This window comes from Protopterus annectens, chromosome 8.part0, assembly GCF_019279795.1.
Source record: "Protopterus annectens isolate FY-2018-M chromosome 8.part0, PAN1.0, whole genome shotgun sequence".
In the NCBI taxonomy this organism is placed as follows: Eukaryota; Metazoa; Chordata; order Ceratodontiformes; family Protopteridae; genus Protopterus; species Protopterus annectens.
The window spans coordinates 659,109,822-659,126,542 of NC_056741.1; positions in this window are offsets into that span (position 1 = coordinate 659,109,822).

A 16,721-nucleotide genomic window follows, 5' to 3' on the forward strand; every position below is an offset into this window, starting at 1 on the left:
TAACACCTCTCTCTCTGACTCACAAACACAGTAAACTGGATGACACACACACATCACTTTACCTGTAACTTACCATGTATTGGCAGTGTACTGTGTGCATCGAACATAGGCGGCCCTCAAGCCCCATCCTCACAACTGCCACAGGCACAAGGTTAAGTCAGTCTTCTTAACAATAAATGAATGGATTAGTATGTTTTGGTAACATATCTATGGTAATGCTGCATGCATGCAAGAGAGTGGGGTGGCCTACTGGGATATCAGCAGACAACTAACAGCTATGTGGGACACCAGGAAATGCCTGCCTAAAACTGGCCTCCCCACACTATGCAGTAGTACCCAAGGTGGCAAATCCCCCTGCAGTATATGTGTGGAGACAACTAACTGAGGGGTAATAGGTCACAGGCATGAATGTCAGGGTGGGGGTCCCATACCCACCCCTCACATCTACACAGCAAGTTAGCTGTAGAAAACCAGGGAAAAATGCCTGATAAATGCACACAAATGGTGGCAATGCTGAATTACCTCCCTACAGACTCACACAGTGATAGCACAACAGGACTCAGAGTTGCAGTAAGGCTATGAAGGGTAAGAAGTCTGAAACTCAAATGTATACCTTTACAATCTGACCTGTGCTCTTTACTGATATGTCTCCAGTCCACAAGACAGGGCACAATAATATGGTAAATGGAACCAAAATGTAAAGCAAATATCAGCACAGTCTGTGCAAATGTGTACAGTTGACAGGTGTGCCCCCGTATACCCAGAGAAATGCAGTTGCATGTATGTTTTCAGGGAAACAGCAACATAGCACACATTGGCAGGGCTGTACCAATACACATGAAAACATGTTGCCTGTCCACAATATGCAGAGGTCAATGAGCTATGTGTATGTGAGGTTAATACTGTTAGGATCTGGCCAGCATATTCTCCTGGCAGTGATCATGTAGTGCCCTAGGTACAGTGCCATCTTTGACAGAGCCATGTGCAGATAACTGAGTGTCAACTGTTATACATGCCAGTGATACCCATGATCTGCCACTGACATACCTCAAAGTCACAATGCTATGTGGAATATGCTACACACATAATGGACACCTTGAAGGATATGTAGATGAGGTGCTAAGGATTTTGTGAATATAAGTGCTTTTTTGGTACTGCTGGCAGTGATTATTTTCAATAATCCTTTTTCTTATGTTTGCTTTTACATATAATGTACATACTTGTACAGTAGAAGGCACTCTGTACCCACACCCATAACTCCCAACCTCTGACAGCAAAACATCTGGACAAGGGCAGAAATGAAAGTGGAAAAGAGGCAAAATGATAGACATGTGTTGTAAATATCACCCTTACATACTGAGAAAGTTGGTAGGGTGAAGGGTTTGCAGTAGCAGGAATTGTCTGAAGGTTATGCAGTCTGAAACAGTAATGTCTGTCATTATTTCATAACATCACTCTTCAATTATATGTAACTAACTTGCCATAAAAACACAAGTTTATGTAGACGGGATGAAACTTCTAGCCAAACACCTTGGCAACCTGCCAAAAAATGTACAGGTGAGAGGTATGACCACACAAGGATATGACATCTCAGGTTAGAAAAATATCACACAAGCAGGAGATCCCTAGCCAGTATATCACCAAGTTGCTGGACTGCTTACACAGCGCATCATCACTCAACTGGCTGTTGCCAGAAATCTCAAATGGCCGTGTTGGGCAAGAATGTACATAGCTGCCCTCATAATATTGGTCTATGCATCATACAACTAGTATTCCTCTGGTAAAGCACTGTGATGATCTGAGAATGTCTGGCACTAGGTAATGACAAAATACATTGCAGTGTCAGACTACAGCTATGTCAGAAAATGTCTGCTAAACAAACCTAGTACCCTGAGGAAAGTCCTGTGTACTCTTGAGAGGTATGGCGGTAGCACACAAAACCCTGGACTGGAGTACACCTATCTCTGGAATGGAGTCCCACTCAAATATAGGAGGTCACACTGGGCATGCTCCTACACTTAGACAATCACAGGACATTTTGGAACCCACATTGGACTATATGACTGTATTGTGTATATATGTCTGTGCATATAGACAGCTATGTACACCTTAACTGTCCCCACACACACACATATCAGACAGGAGTACCCTCAGCTAGCTGTAGGAGACCCATATGTGATATATCTGCATCTGTTGCATGAGATACATAGACATATATATGGGCAACAGATAACATATGTCAAGCATGCACACACATAGATGTGGGGAAGTGAGAGACAGACAGTGATAGAGAGAGAGAGAGACACAGGGGACACAGACAGAGTGAGTCACACACACACACACATGGATACCCTGAATGGCATACAGTGATGTTCTGCTGTGGACAGTGTCATGCAAGTTGTAAACTGCTGCACATACTAGCATAAAAGGTGAGCTCCATTGTGTAATAGTACTAAGGTTAAGTTTATAATATCACATCACCTGCATGTGTGTGTGTGTGTGTGTGTGTGTGTGTGTGTGTGTGTGTGTGTGTGTGTGTGTGTGTGTGTGTGTATGTGTGTGTGTCCATAGGTCTAAGTATTAGAAGATTGTTCACACTCAGTACACTTCACATTGCTCTACTTCACAAGATCTTCTGCTGTCATTCACCTTAGAAGTACCATTAGACACCTGTCACTGCTATACCCTCTGTAGCATGTGCGATAACTGTGTAACACTATAAAACAAATCATTAGATAAACAGGGGTTCTACTCTCAAATCTGGAAAATGTATGTGTGGGTGTGTAAGTGTGTATCTTTGTAAGAAGATGTATTTTGATAAGTTTCCCACCAAGTGCCCCAATTTATCAGTCCTGCTGTCATTCTCCTTATCAGCACATTTGGCCAGTTGATAGCCCAATAAGCTCTGTAGCTTGTGAGATTACTGTATAACACTATAGTATAAATCCCTAGATAATCAGGGGTTCTACTCTTAGATCAGGCAAATATGTGTGTAGGTGCATAAGTGTGTGTGGAATTTTTATGTTTGTAAGAAGAAGTGTTTTGATAAGTTTCCCATCCAGTGCCCTACTTTATCAGTCCTGCAGATGTCATTCCTCTTATCAGCACATTTGGTCAGTTGTCAGCCCAGTAAGCTCCGTAGTGCATGCAATAACTGAAATCACTAGAGAGGCAGTGGTTCTAATCTCAATAGTGGCAAATAAGTGTGTGTTCAGTGTGTTATACCATTTTGATGTGTGTACCAACATGTGAACTTCCCATCCCTCTACTTTACAAGGCCTGCTGATGTCATTCACCTTAGAAGTACATTGGGACAAAATTAATTTATATAAGCTCTGTGGTGCATCTAATAACTGCATAACACTATAGTAGAAATAACTAGATAGGTACGGATTCTAATTTCAATACTAGTAATTGTGTGTTTGGGTGAGAATTATATCCTGTGTGGGTTATACCATTTTGATGTGTGTACCATCCATCCCTGTTTACCACCTCCCGATGGCATTACTTTAAATAGCATGTTAATGGCATCTGCCTCACATGCAGCATGTTAAACCATTGCACAGGCCATTCCAGTCATCTGTACAGATGTCTACGGAATATCTGGATGTTTGCAACACATATGTCGTCTGTGTCCCCTAGCAATGGCCATGTACATGATATTGTTGCCAAATAGGTCACAGTTAGTGTACAGACACACATGCCAGCATCAGATATCATACTTGACTGAAACATCATGCTGATACAATGTCTGTTACCCTATCACTTGTACAGGTTTGTTGGAGCAATAGACGATTCCAGTTGCTATTTCTGTTGGGTTATCTTACCATCCATGAAGGCATTCACAACATTATGTGTTGTAAGAGGTAATGGGTTATGTCCCATCCATATAATCTCTGTGGGGCATGTCATGTGTATGTAGCACTATAGTACATTAAAGTGGATATGTTGGTTTATGAATCTGTCTATTGCCAACTGTGTTTATGTTATTGTATGCACTTCCCCTGTATCAGTCCTTACTGTGTGTATGCAAAGGATATACCATTTTGTCTCCCTGTTCCACCCTGTGAACTCAGGAATACATACCACGTAACCTGTCATACACAGTACTATGCATGCCCTCACCAACTGCATCAGGGTTGAGTGTATGGGAAAGAAATGGCAGGGGCAACAGGTGCTGACATGTGAATCTGTTGCAGGCAGTGTAATGGCTAAGCTTGTGAGAGACCTACTGACAGAACTCCAGTAACCTGCTCCATATCTATGAGCCTGTGGTACTACACAACACTGAGGTGACATGTCTGAATGCTACCTGTCTGTGACAAGGGGTATGTATGCTAGGTCACACTGTCTGACAACAGTATCCATCACACACTGTTGCATGTATACAAACCTGGTAAATGTACATATAAAGCTGTATCTTGGCTATGAAATGGTCAGTACATTTTTACTTTGCCATACTCCATGTTGGTAATGTCTGCAGGGCCACAACCTGCAGACACATAGACACCTGGAACACACACAGAATACATCATGTCAGACTGAATTCAGTCAGTGGTACTAACAGCAATAATGCATCATGGCTAATAAGGTATATTCACCTTTATGTGTACCCATAACAAATGCAAGCAGACAGCACCTTACACAGTGTAATATAGCTACACTGTACTATATTCACCCTTTGCATCAGGCCCATATTAGCCTGTCCCTGCATCAATGATATGGATGACAGGGATATGGCACAGGTATCATCATATGGACAGGGTGTGGTGTGGGTTTGCCAGAGACCTAGGCTGGGCCATACAGTTGACATCCATGTGTGTGTGTTTGGAGGGATATCAAATAAATGGGCTGTGCAGAGGTGCTGTCTGTGTCTGGAGATGACATGCTTGTGATACAGATGTGTGTGTGTATGTATGCACATACTCACGCTATGTGGCTGCCCTACACAGGGGTATGTTGGACAGCTGTGGACCATACATGGAAGGGTGTCCAGTTCACTGTCTTCAGTCACAGACATGTGAACTGGTCATTCCAGGGTTCTCACTGGCAATACCAGGTCCAAGGCCAGATGCAGTACTGCTTCCTGATAATAACTGCTGTCTGCTGGATCCGTGTCCCTGACAGGACTGGCCAGGACCACATGCCCATGGCCTGCTCCATTGTGATGTGGACAGCAACCCCCTTTGGTAGTGCTGGTGTCACTGCCACTATGGGAGTGCGAAGAGGCACAGCCCCATAGACTCTCAGCTGATGTTGGTGCTGATCTATGTCCACATGTCTGATGCCCATCTCCTACTACACACTCTAGCACAGACATGCCATGGTGAAGGAATGCCAAGGTCTCACCCCACCATCTATTCATGACCTCAGTATTTTGGCATGTGGACTCAACAAGGTCACATATGTCACTATATAAATCAGGAAGAGTTGCATCTCTGGTGTTGCATTCACTACATGCTTGTGCATCCATGACAGCCCGAAACATGCATCTGGTGACACCTGCTGTGGCACTTCAGACAGTGGCTTGATGAGCATCAGTCCTCCTGCGAGAACCCCTCTCCATTCACCTGTGTGGACCCTGCCTGTACTCTGGCTATGGCCAGTGTCTACACTCATACCTGCCATAGTCACCACACTAACCTGTTCCATGCCACTACCTGCCAACTGTCCATCATCTGTGACTGCTGGGGATGGGGCATATGTGGGCACTATGACTGTGTGTGGGGACATTGTGGATGACTGTGGGATACCAATCAGTGGCACAGATTCAGCCCCTGACAACACCACCTGTGCCTGAATATGACCATCATTATTGTCAGAGTCTGCAGAGACACTGACATCAGATACTGAGTGGGAGAGACCATGACCACCATAACCCCCTTAGGGATAAGACAACATATGTATATTAATACCTACAAAATACCAAAAAAGCAGACACACACACGAACACAGCTCCAGTCCACCAAGAACACACACACACAGTTCCTTAACACATTTTCTTTTTCGCCACACAAACACAGTGGAATACAAAGAGTACCTTCCTTTTTTTATAGGATTTACTAATATTTAAGTAAATAAAATTAAAAAGCTTAAAAAAAACAGGCACAATAACCCTCGCCTGCTGTTACATTTACCCTTATAAAATTATTACAACAATACTAACTTGCACACTTACTACTCATAGGTATTGTCAGTTGCTGTTTTTGCACACAAAAAAAGCCTTTAATATAAACCATTTGTTTTGTTTTTATTGTGTTTTTGTGTTTTGTGCATAGCATATGCTTTATGATATGTTTTGATTTTGTGCACTTTTGTTTATTGCACTTGAATGCAATTTAAAACATATGTTATTGTTATTGTCTATTGTGTGTCTTTCTTTTTTAGCTTTTAATTTTAATTAAATTATAAGTAATTAGTAACTCCTATAAAAAGGGAGGTACTGTTTGTATTCTTTAAAATCTTCTGAAGAAGCCACACTGTTGTTTGTTTTACGTGTGCTTTATAAGCAAAAATAAAAAAAACGCGTTAAGGAACTTTTGGGCTTGTGTTCTTGGTGGACTGGAGCTTTGTTCGCTCGTATATTAATACCTACATTATACTGTTTGCTGCTACACATGCACACACACACACACACACACACACACACACACACACACACACACACACACACACACACACACACACACACACACACACATATGCACACACATACAGGTGAGGTGGCAGACAGGCATTAAATAGACCTCACAATAGCCAACTGCTGACATTCACAACACAGTCAGACCACTACATACATACCCTGGACAGGCCCTCAACATCATGCAGTGTAGCCCTGTCCACTTCATGTTACTACTTATATACACCTCTGTGATATGTGAATAGCGTTAGTAGGTGATGGGCCTTCAAGTACACACACTGCACCTATGTGCACATAATTGCTGTTCACCTGTATAGCACAGTGGCAACTCCTACAGAACATACCTCTCAACTGTGCAGAGTGTCGCTGAATGTCTACATGTGTGGTTCATATTTCTGGTCTGTTTGTCAAAAGTCATGTGTTTGTTTGACTCATTACTGGGTTGATATGAGGACTGGTGTCACTATTTAATGACATGTTTTGAGTCTCACACTTCAAAACCTGCAGTATATGTATGTTACAGCATAACCGGTTACATTAACAACCTTCTAAGCTTACAGTGAATATTATCAGTGTAGACACCTTTGTTGACATGCCATGTTTGTCTGATATATAACACAGGACCACAGAAATTATGTGATAACATTTTCCACCTTTAATGTGACCTATAACGTATGTGTGGACTGTTGCTGGACCACTCCAAAATGTTTACTGTCCTCTGGTGAAGACATTATTTTATGGATTTTGGTGTATGGCATGGGTCATTGTGTGTGGAAAGTTGTAAGTCCTCTCCATCCACAGCTATCTGGCAGACACATGAAGATTTTGGGCCAAAAGGGACTGGTATTTTGAACTGTTCCTAGTCCACGCCACCTTGGCTAAAGGCCCACTTCCAGCTTATGAACAGCAACCTCAAAGCAGGACACTGCCATCACCATGCTTCACCATGGGGATGGTGTTCTTTTGGTAATGCACAGTGTTGTTCTTGTGCCAAACAAACCTTTTGGTATTGTGGCCAAAAAGTGCAACCTTGGTCTCATTACACCATAACACATTTCCCCACATGCTATTGGGGGCCTGATGTATTTGTCTTGAGAAATTCACCAGACCTCCTGGATGTTGTTATGTGTGTGAGAAGACTTCTAAACCTACCCCATAGACCAGACATGCGGAGAATATGGGATATTGTTGTCACATGTAATACACAACTGGCACCTGCCAGTGATTCCTGCAATCCTGTAGTGTTACTGTAGGTCTACTGGCAGCCTCCCTGACCAGTTTGGGTCTTGTCTTTTCCACACATTTGGAAGGATGTCCATTTCTTTGCAATGCCACTGTTGCCCCTTATTTCCACCACCATTTGATGACTGTCTTCACTATGTTCCATGGCATATGCAATGCTGTGGAAATGTGTGTGTGTACCTTTCTCTGGGCTAATACCTGTCACAAATGAGATCCCTTTGCTGCTTCATAAGCTGTATGTGAACTATGGCTGTTGCTGTAGCAGGCAACTCAGTAAATTTAGGATAATCATGGTAGGACAGCTGACTGTTATCTTCTGTTAATCAAAGATTGTCTATAATTGATGGCAGGTATGTACCTAAGAAGACGTAATGCTGTAATAATATAAAAAGCTGCTTCATCCTGTGCACATGTATGCATCTAGCTTCTTGTAAGTTTTTTATGTGTCATAATTGTTTCCCTAACAGATTTGTTTGTTTTACAATTGAATTGTACAGGTCATAGGTCACATGAAAGGTTGGAAGGGTTCAGAAATATTTTATTGTGTTCTCATTTTTGTATATCACAAATACCTGGTATTCTAACAGGTGTGTGTACACCATTTATATGCACTGTATAACACTAATGTATAAAATATGTCCCTAGGTTTAGGCCTTTCTCCACCCATTTTGTCAGTCTCTGTCCTGATTTCTTGCAATGACAGGTTGTGAGGTATGCTACAGATATGAGTCATCTCCTGCAAATAGGCCCCTGTGATGACCACTGTGATGGGATACAATTAACCCCACCACATGCGAACATACAGATATTGCAAAATGTCTGGGTTGAGAGTAACAGTTTTGTGCATGGTCACATGCATGACCTTAACATGCCTGGGGTACTGGTGAGCCACAACAGGAAAAATCCCATACTCACCGGCTTCAGGCTGCTGTCCCATGTGCAGACCAGAGGGACCTATGTAGTTGTAGGGGAGAGGTATTGTCAGCAGACTGACATTTGGCATTGGAACAATATGAATGCTACATTTCTGATCAGGTACAGTACAAGCTATGATAGTACACAATTTGCTGTCCCTCACCATAGATGTGCACTAGTGTGCATTACTAAACCCCACCCACAAATGCAGTTTGAACTGACACATGCATCTAGATACTCTATACAAGACAGTATGACTGCTACATGATTAAATTGATCTGCACTGTGGTCTTACCTGGACGCTCCTTGTCTGTTGCCTGGGTGCCACCCACCTTCACACCTGGTGTTTCATATGTTGGCTGTTGTGTGGGGCATCCCCATGATTGGCAAGTAACTTCTCTGTTGCCGTAAGTGGCTGGACCCCCACCTCTAACAGTGCGGTCCCTGGCCATGGCAGCAACCCTTTGCCAGGCACAACATATCAGGTCAGTTGCCCGATGCCTGGCCTGATCATATGTGTGGCCATGGTGGCTCAAGGTGTTCACTCTGTGGACAAAGTCATCCCACAGGGCAGACTGCTCCTGCATATTTTGTCGGCTCTGGCTTTAGTACCACATGGTCTGTATTATTGCATCAGTGATAGCTGCATTCTACTCTTCAGTGTATTCTGGTTGATGCTGCATGTCACCTGGAAGACATAAACAGGAAAACACATTACAGGACCTCAGATATTGCCCAGAGTTATTTACAGAGCCAGCACATCAATATTGCCTATCAATAGCCACCACTTACAACCACATCATACCCCTATCATCTATCAGCACAGTATGAACCTGCATGGCACTCCTGGTACTGATGTGTCATGTTCCCCCAATGAGGGTCAGTACATTGCATAAACAACCATTCGTCATTCACGTTTATGTAGAGAGATGACATTGGCCATTTCTCTTGCAGATGAGATGTCAATGGTGTTCAGCCTTTGCTTGCATATAGTGTGTAATGAAGCTGGAAGCATATGCCTATGTTCATGTAGGATGCAGACAAGAATGTTATCAGATCCCATGGAAATTTGCTTTTGTTGACTTTGATTAGGCAGTATGCACCTGCTCACTGATGATAAGGGGAGGGGTGCAGGTGCTGTGCATATCCACCTGTTCTGATGGTGAGCCAGGGGGGTGATGTTTGCCCTAAACCTGTCGGCAACAGGTTGGCTATAGGTAAGGTGTGTGTGTGTATGTGGTGTGATTGGCCACCATTACAGGGTGGGTTGGGTTGTTGCCTCTGAGATTGCAGACATATGTGAAGACGGTTTACTATCATAAAATTGAAATAAAAAAATGCATTTATTAATGAATTTGAATATCGAAAATAATAAAAACTGATTTAAAATAAGGTCGCAAAGCAGAGGTAAATGATGAAAATGTTGAATCTCAACATTTCCATCCGATTTGTGGTAAAACACCGAAAATATGTGATCCAGCTTTAAATGACATTTTCCTGTGTATGTGCATTAGATTTCCACATCAAACATGATTCCCTTCCTCAGTTAATGATTTCCTTCAAGTGCAAGTGCTCTGTAATACAAAAAAAGCAGTCCATGTCCAAATAAGCAAAGTGTAATAATAACAGCAAAGTTTGTATTGTAATGCCACTGGGATATAGCACACATTAAAGGTAATGGCATACATATCAGAATGAGCAATGGTGTGCCATGAATTGTACAAAGCCTAATGGTGTTAGTTCATCCAGTTTAGCCAGCAGATGTTATATAATATGTTCTTTGTCAGACAGCCTACATTTCTTTGGAGATGCAGGCACACAACACAGAAACTTCTGTTTAACATCCTCCAAATGGTTTTGCTCCAAACAAATGGCATGCAGCACATCAGTGATGTACAGTTCCTCTTTACCCAATAGAGACCTCAGCCTATGGTGCCATCCTTCTACTGCATTCTGGCTCCTAGGGTAGCCCATGGTACATGTCTCAGCCTGATTCCAAAAAGGGACATTGAATAGTGGAGGTTGTCTGTCTGACATGGAACCCCTCATGCCATACCATCTTGGCCTCCCTAAAATGTAGTTGTTTTTGAAGAACTCACATAGAGGGGTACCCCATTCCCCCAACGCCTCCTCAATCAATGTGAAAGTGTCCATAATGTGTTCCATGCATATGAAATCAAGTGCAGGTATCTGCTTACATAATAGCGCAAATTGAGCTACTGTGCCATACACCTGTGTCAGGTTAAGCTTCTGGATCTGCCTCCAGATAATTGGCACAGATGAAACAAACATCCCTTGGCCATACTGTTAGGTAGATACTTCAGTATGCTGTTCACCGCTCCCTTCTCAAAGTCAATTAGTACCATCCTGGGCTGGAAATTGAGATGGAAGTCCCCACATAATGCCATCAGGGTTGCCCAAAACTGATCATAGCACTCCTCGCATTTGGACGGTAAGATGGCATACACTACAGGTACTACCTTGCTGTTGCTGGAACCATCCAAGCTGCAGTGAACAGAGTACACCTGTTTACACTCCCTGGTGCTAATGGGAAATATCCCATCTACAAAAATGTACTCAGAACTGCATAGCAGGCCTAGATTCCCCTCTGTAGTGAGAAGCACAACATCATAGGTATGGCTGCGGAGTGCACTGTGTTTAATGATTAAGTGTCCCTGCTTCAATGGTATCGTTTTTTGGGCTTAAATCTTTTAGACTTGCTAAGTCTACTCTGGGATTCGTGCTACTCCTATGCCTTACCCTACACACACTCTGCTTACAGTATTACTCAAGTTGGTCACTACGTCAGTGGATGTGGTTGCCAGGACCTCTGACACAGTCCTACTTGTATCCTCCAGATTCTGTTCAGCATGCCTTTTAATGGCTTCCCATACCCTAGTCTGCTCTACCCTGACCACATCTGGTGTGTGAAAATGGCCAATGCTTTTCAGTAGCCTCTCCTCACCAGTACACTTCTCTGTTATACAATGGCCCTTACACCTCTGCCTTGGCTTCTGAATGCAACACCAGTAATTCTTCTCAGGGTTACTCTTTTCAAGGTAATATCGATAACCATCAATACAAAGAATTGGGTGACCTTTCTGTGATTTCACCATGCCATACAAAGTGCCAATAATGCCAGGATAACTCACGTTTGGTTGGTCTGTCATAGTACCTAAGCACACCTACAAATCAACAACAATACCGTGATTACTAAGAGTGAACGCTAATACTATGATGTATTACAGTCCTGTATAACTTGTATATATCACAAGTAACATGTACACAACCCATGACAAACGGACTGCATTAGCAATGGAAGACATCTCCTAATGGACAAACATTATTACAATACACTTACTGACATGTACCATTTCCCACTACTATTTACAACGCTATACAGACAGACACCTAAGCTGATAACTGTTTTCTGACAACAAAAGCCTACTGGTAATCATTAAATAGAACACTATACAGCCATCATTTATGCCTCCGCAGGTACATAACAGCATGCAGTATGCTTTTCGAATGTGCGCTTCACAAAGTAAAAACAAATCACTGTCAACTATATCACTGCTTTATTCATCAAACGTTTCATATTGAATACTGCAGATAGCTTGCAGGAATTTTCCTACTACTATGTAAGTAACCTTACATAGTCTACAGACAGCTGTCAAAGCACACATACACTATATGCTGATGTATCTAGTGCCAATGTCAAACAGAGACTACATTATTTGCAAAACAACTGATACAATTCCAAAAATGTATAGACACAGTTTATAGAAACATTACAGCAAGATGCTTTCAATGTCACTTAAGCCTACTGTACACCTTGTATACTTATATACTTTACACCTTGTAGCTGACACGTTACAGTGCACAATTAATAAATACAGCAATATTTACTAGCATAATGATGTCCATACTGAGCTTTCTTAACAATATATGATATAACTTCAGCGAATTCACTGTCATTGACATTAGACATTAAAACAACCTACTCACATCCCAGTTTTACTCTCCCTTCCACACTCCTAAATTACTCTCTGTAGGTCTCCAGATTATCCGTAGGCTGTAAGGCGATAAATCCACCTGTTGCACAATATACAACACTTTGATGACAGTCTTCACGACTGTTAGCTCATTAATCGTGTCATCTAGTAGTCCCACCCTATATTTCCATTTTCTTTACTGCGACGAGCAGATCTTCATCGCATCCGTGTTTTCGTCATCGCAGCTCGTCAGATTAATTTGTGTGCAGTTCAGTAGTTCGAAATCCAGTCCTCATTGAAATAATGGATTTGTTCTTTTGAAAATGTGCTTTAATGTAATTTCGACATTGTAAATGATGATTGGATGGATGGCAGGTATGTAAACAGCGGTTTTATAATAGTAAACCATGATGACAGCCTTGTGATTTCCCTTGGTGGATGTGTCCAATTTTTACTCATAATTAGGCTTACAGTAATCCACCTGTGACCTTATATGCTCATTTAGACAAAGGCTGACTTACTGCCAAGTTGTTGCCTGTTCCTACTTTGCCCTGTACAGCCACTATAGTGGCCAATTATGTGGTTTGTGTATTGCTGCTGTCCATCAAAGAGGATTACTCTACTTTGATGGAGACAGGTTTTACAGATAAGGTATTGCTGAGTCCATCAGCTATGTCAGTGGTCATATAGCTGTTTGTAGTAGGCATGGGTACAAGGTCATAGCACAGCTGGACACCTCTCCAATTTCAACCTGATAATCATGCTTATTCTAGTACCCATGTCTGTGTCAGGGCAATGCAACAACCAGTAGCTGTAGAAATCTAACTCTGCTGGATGCACAGAAACTGAGATTACACATGTGTACAACATGTACAGTTTATTTGCCTGACATTTTCATTCCATGTCTATGGTTACGAGGCTACCAGGTACACCTACTCATGCATACATGTGCATAGGTAATACCCGATATACATTTCTGTTCTATGTCAATATGGTACACTGGATTTTCATTCTTGCTGCTCAGTCATTCCTGTCAACCTGTTATAGCAAGACATCTGGAGGATGCCACACATACATGGGGGAGGGTGATGGGCCAAACTTAGTGACACTTACTTAATACTGATGTAACACAGAAGTCATTTGATAGCACAGTAACCTTTGCATTCACAGACGTACCCTGGAGGATGTCTGATGCTCATATGGTGGGAAGAAAGGAGAAAGCTAGGATTGTGGTAATGAGAGTAGGAACTTTTACTGTCGCCAGTATGATTGGTATGGAGACAGAGCTAGCTGATATGATGGAAAAAAGGAAGGTTCATATATTGTGAGTGCAAGAGACCAAATGGAATGGGGGTAAGGTTAGGTTAATTGGAGTCGGGTCCAAATAGTTCTATCATTGTATGGATGGGAGGAGAAATGGTGCAGAGGTTATCCTGTAGGAACAGTATGCCACGATTGTTTTTGGAGGTGAAAAGAGTGTCGGATAGAATGATGTTTATGAAGCTGAAAATTGAGGGTGTACTGATGACTGTTGTTAGTGCATATGCTCCGCTAGTTGCATGCGCGATGAATGAGTCAGAAAAACTTTGGAGTGAGTTAGATGAAGTGGTGATGACTGTACCTAAGGGTGAGATAGTGGTGACTAGAGCAGATTTCAGTGGACATGTTGGTGAAGGGAACAGAGGGGATGTGGAAGTGATGGGTAGGTATGGTGTGAAGCAAATGAATGCAAAAGGTGAGATGGTGGTGGAGTTTGCAAAAAGGATGGGCATGGCTGTGGTGAATACATATTTTAACAAGACAGAGAAGCATAGGGTGACATACAAGATTGGAGGAAGATGCACACAGGTGGATCATTTCCTATGCAGGTGGGCCTGTTTGAAGGAGATTAGACACTGTAAAGTACAGGGGAAAGTGTATTTAGGCAGCATGGAATGCTGGTATGTGGGATGACGTTGGTGATCAGGTAGAGGAGGAGGAGTTTGAGGGTAGCATCCAGGATCAAATACTGGAAACTGAAAAAGGGTGATTTTGAGGTTGACTTCAGGTAAGACTTAAAACAGGCAGTCGGTGGCAGTTCAGAGTTACCGAATATCTAGGTAACTACAGCAGAGCTAGTAAGGGAGATGACTAGAAAGGTGCTTGGTGTGCCATTTGGACAGAGGAAGGAGGACAAGGAGACCTGATGGTGGAATGAGGAAGTACAGGGGGAGTATACATAGAAAGAAAGAAGAAGTGGGCTTGTCAAAGAGATGAAGAAAGTAGACAGGAGTATAAGGAGATGAGGTGCATGCCAAAGAGACAGGTGGCAAAGGCTAAGGATGAGAGGTATGAAGGGTTGTATGAAAGGTTGGACACTAAGGATGGAGAATAGGACCTGTACCAATTGGCTAGACAGAGGGACTGAGCTAGGAAGGATGTGCAGCAGATAAGGGTGATAAAGGATAATGAGGGAAACATACTCACACGTGAGGAGTGTGTTGAACAGATGGAAAGAATACTTTGAGGGGCTGTTGAATGAAGAGAATGAGAGAGAGATGGTTGGATGATGTGGGTATGGTAAATCAGGAAGTGCATTAGATTAGCAAGGAGGAAGTAAGGATAGCTATAAAGAGGATTAAGAATGGAAAGGCTGTTGGTCCAGATCACATGCCTGTGGAAGCATGGAGGTGTTTAGGAGAAATGGCAGTGGTCTTTTCAACCAGATTGTTTAATGTAATCTTGGAAAGTGAGAGGATGCATGAGGAGTGGAGAAAAAGTGTTTGGGTACCGATTATAAAAATAAGGGTGACGTGCAGAGCTGTAGTAACTACAGAGGAATAACATTGCTCAGTCACAGCATAAAGTTATGGGAAAGAGTAGTGGAAGCTAGGTTAAGAAGGGAGGTGAGAATTAGTAATCAGCAGTATGGTTTCATGCCAGGAAAGAGCAGTACAGATGCAATGTTTGCTCTGAAAGTATTGATGGAGAAGTACAGAGAAGGTCGGAAGGAGTTGTGTTGTGTCTTTATGGACTTAGAAAAAGCATATGACAGGGTGCCTAGACAGAAGTTGTGAAATTGTGTGAGGAACTCAGGAGTGGCAGAGGAATCTGTAAGAGTGCTACAGGATATGTACAAGGGAAGTGTGACAGCAGTGAGTTCTGCATTGGGAGTGACAGGTGCGTTTAAGATGGAGGTGGGATTACATCAGGGATCAGCTCTGAGCCCCTTCTTATTTGCAGTGGTGATGGACAGGTTGACAGACAAGATCAGACAGGAGTCCCCGTTGACTGTGATGTTTGGAGATGCCATTGTGATCTGGAGTGAAAGTAGGGAACAGGTTGAGGAGACCATGGAGACATGGCAATATGTTCTAGAGAGGGGAGGAATGATGATCAGCAGGACTAAAACAGAATATATGTGTGTGAATGGGAGGGAGGATAGAGTAATGGTGAGGATGCAGGGAGTAAAGTTTGCAAAGGTGGATGAGTTTATATACTTGGGATCAACAGTTCACAGTAATGACAAGTGTGGGGGAGAGGTGAAGAAGAGAGTGCAGGCAGGATGGGGAGGGGGGAAAAGAGTGTCAGGAGTGATTTGTGACAGACAAGTACCATTGAGAGTGGGAGGGAAGGTCTACAAGATGGTAGTGAGACCAGCTATCGTATATGGGTTGGAAACAGTGGCAATGACAAAAAGGCAGGAATCAGAGCTAAACATGGCAGAGTTAAAGGTGTTAAGATTTGCAGTGGGTGTGAAAAGGGTGGACAGGATTAGGAATATTTATGTTAGAGGGTCAGCCCAGGTTGGATGGTTTAGAGACAAAGCCAGGGAGTAGTGAGATTATTTTGTTTTGCACATGTACGGAGGAGGGATACTAAGTATATTGGGAAAAGGATGGTAAGGATGAAGCTGCCAGGTAAAAGAAAAAGAGGAAGGCCTATGATAA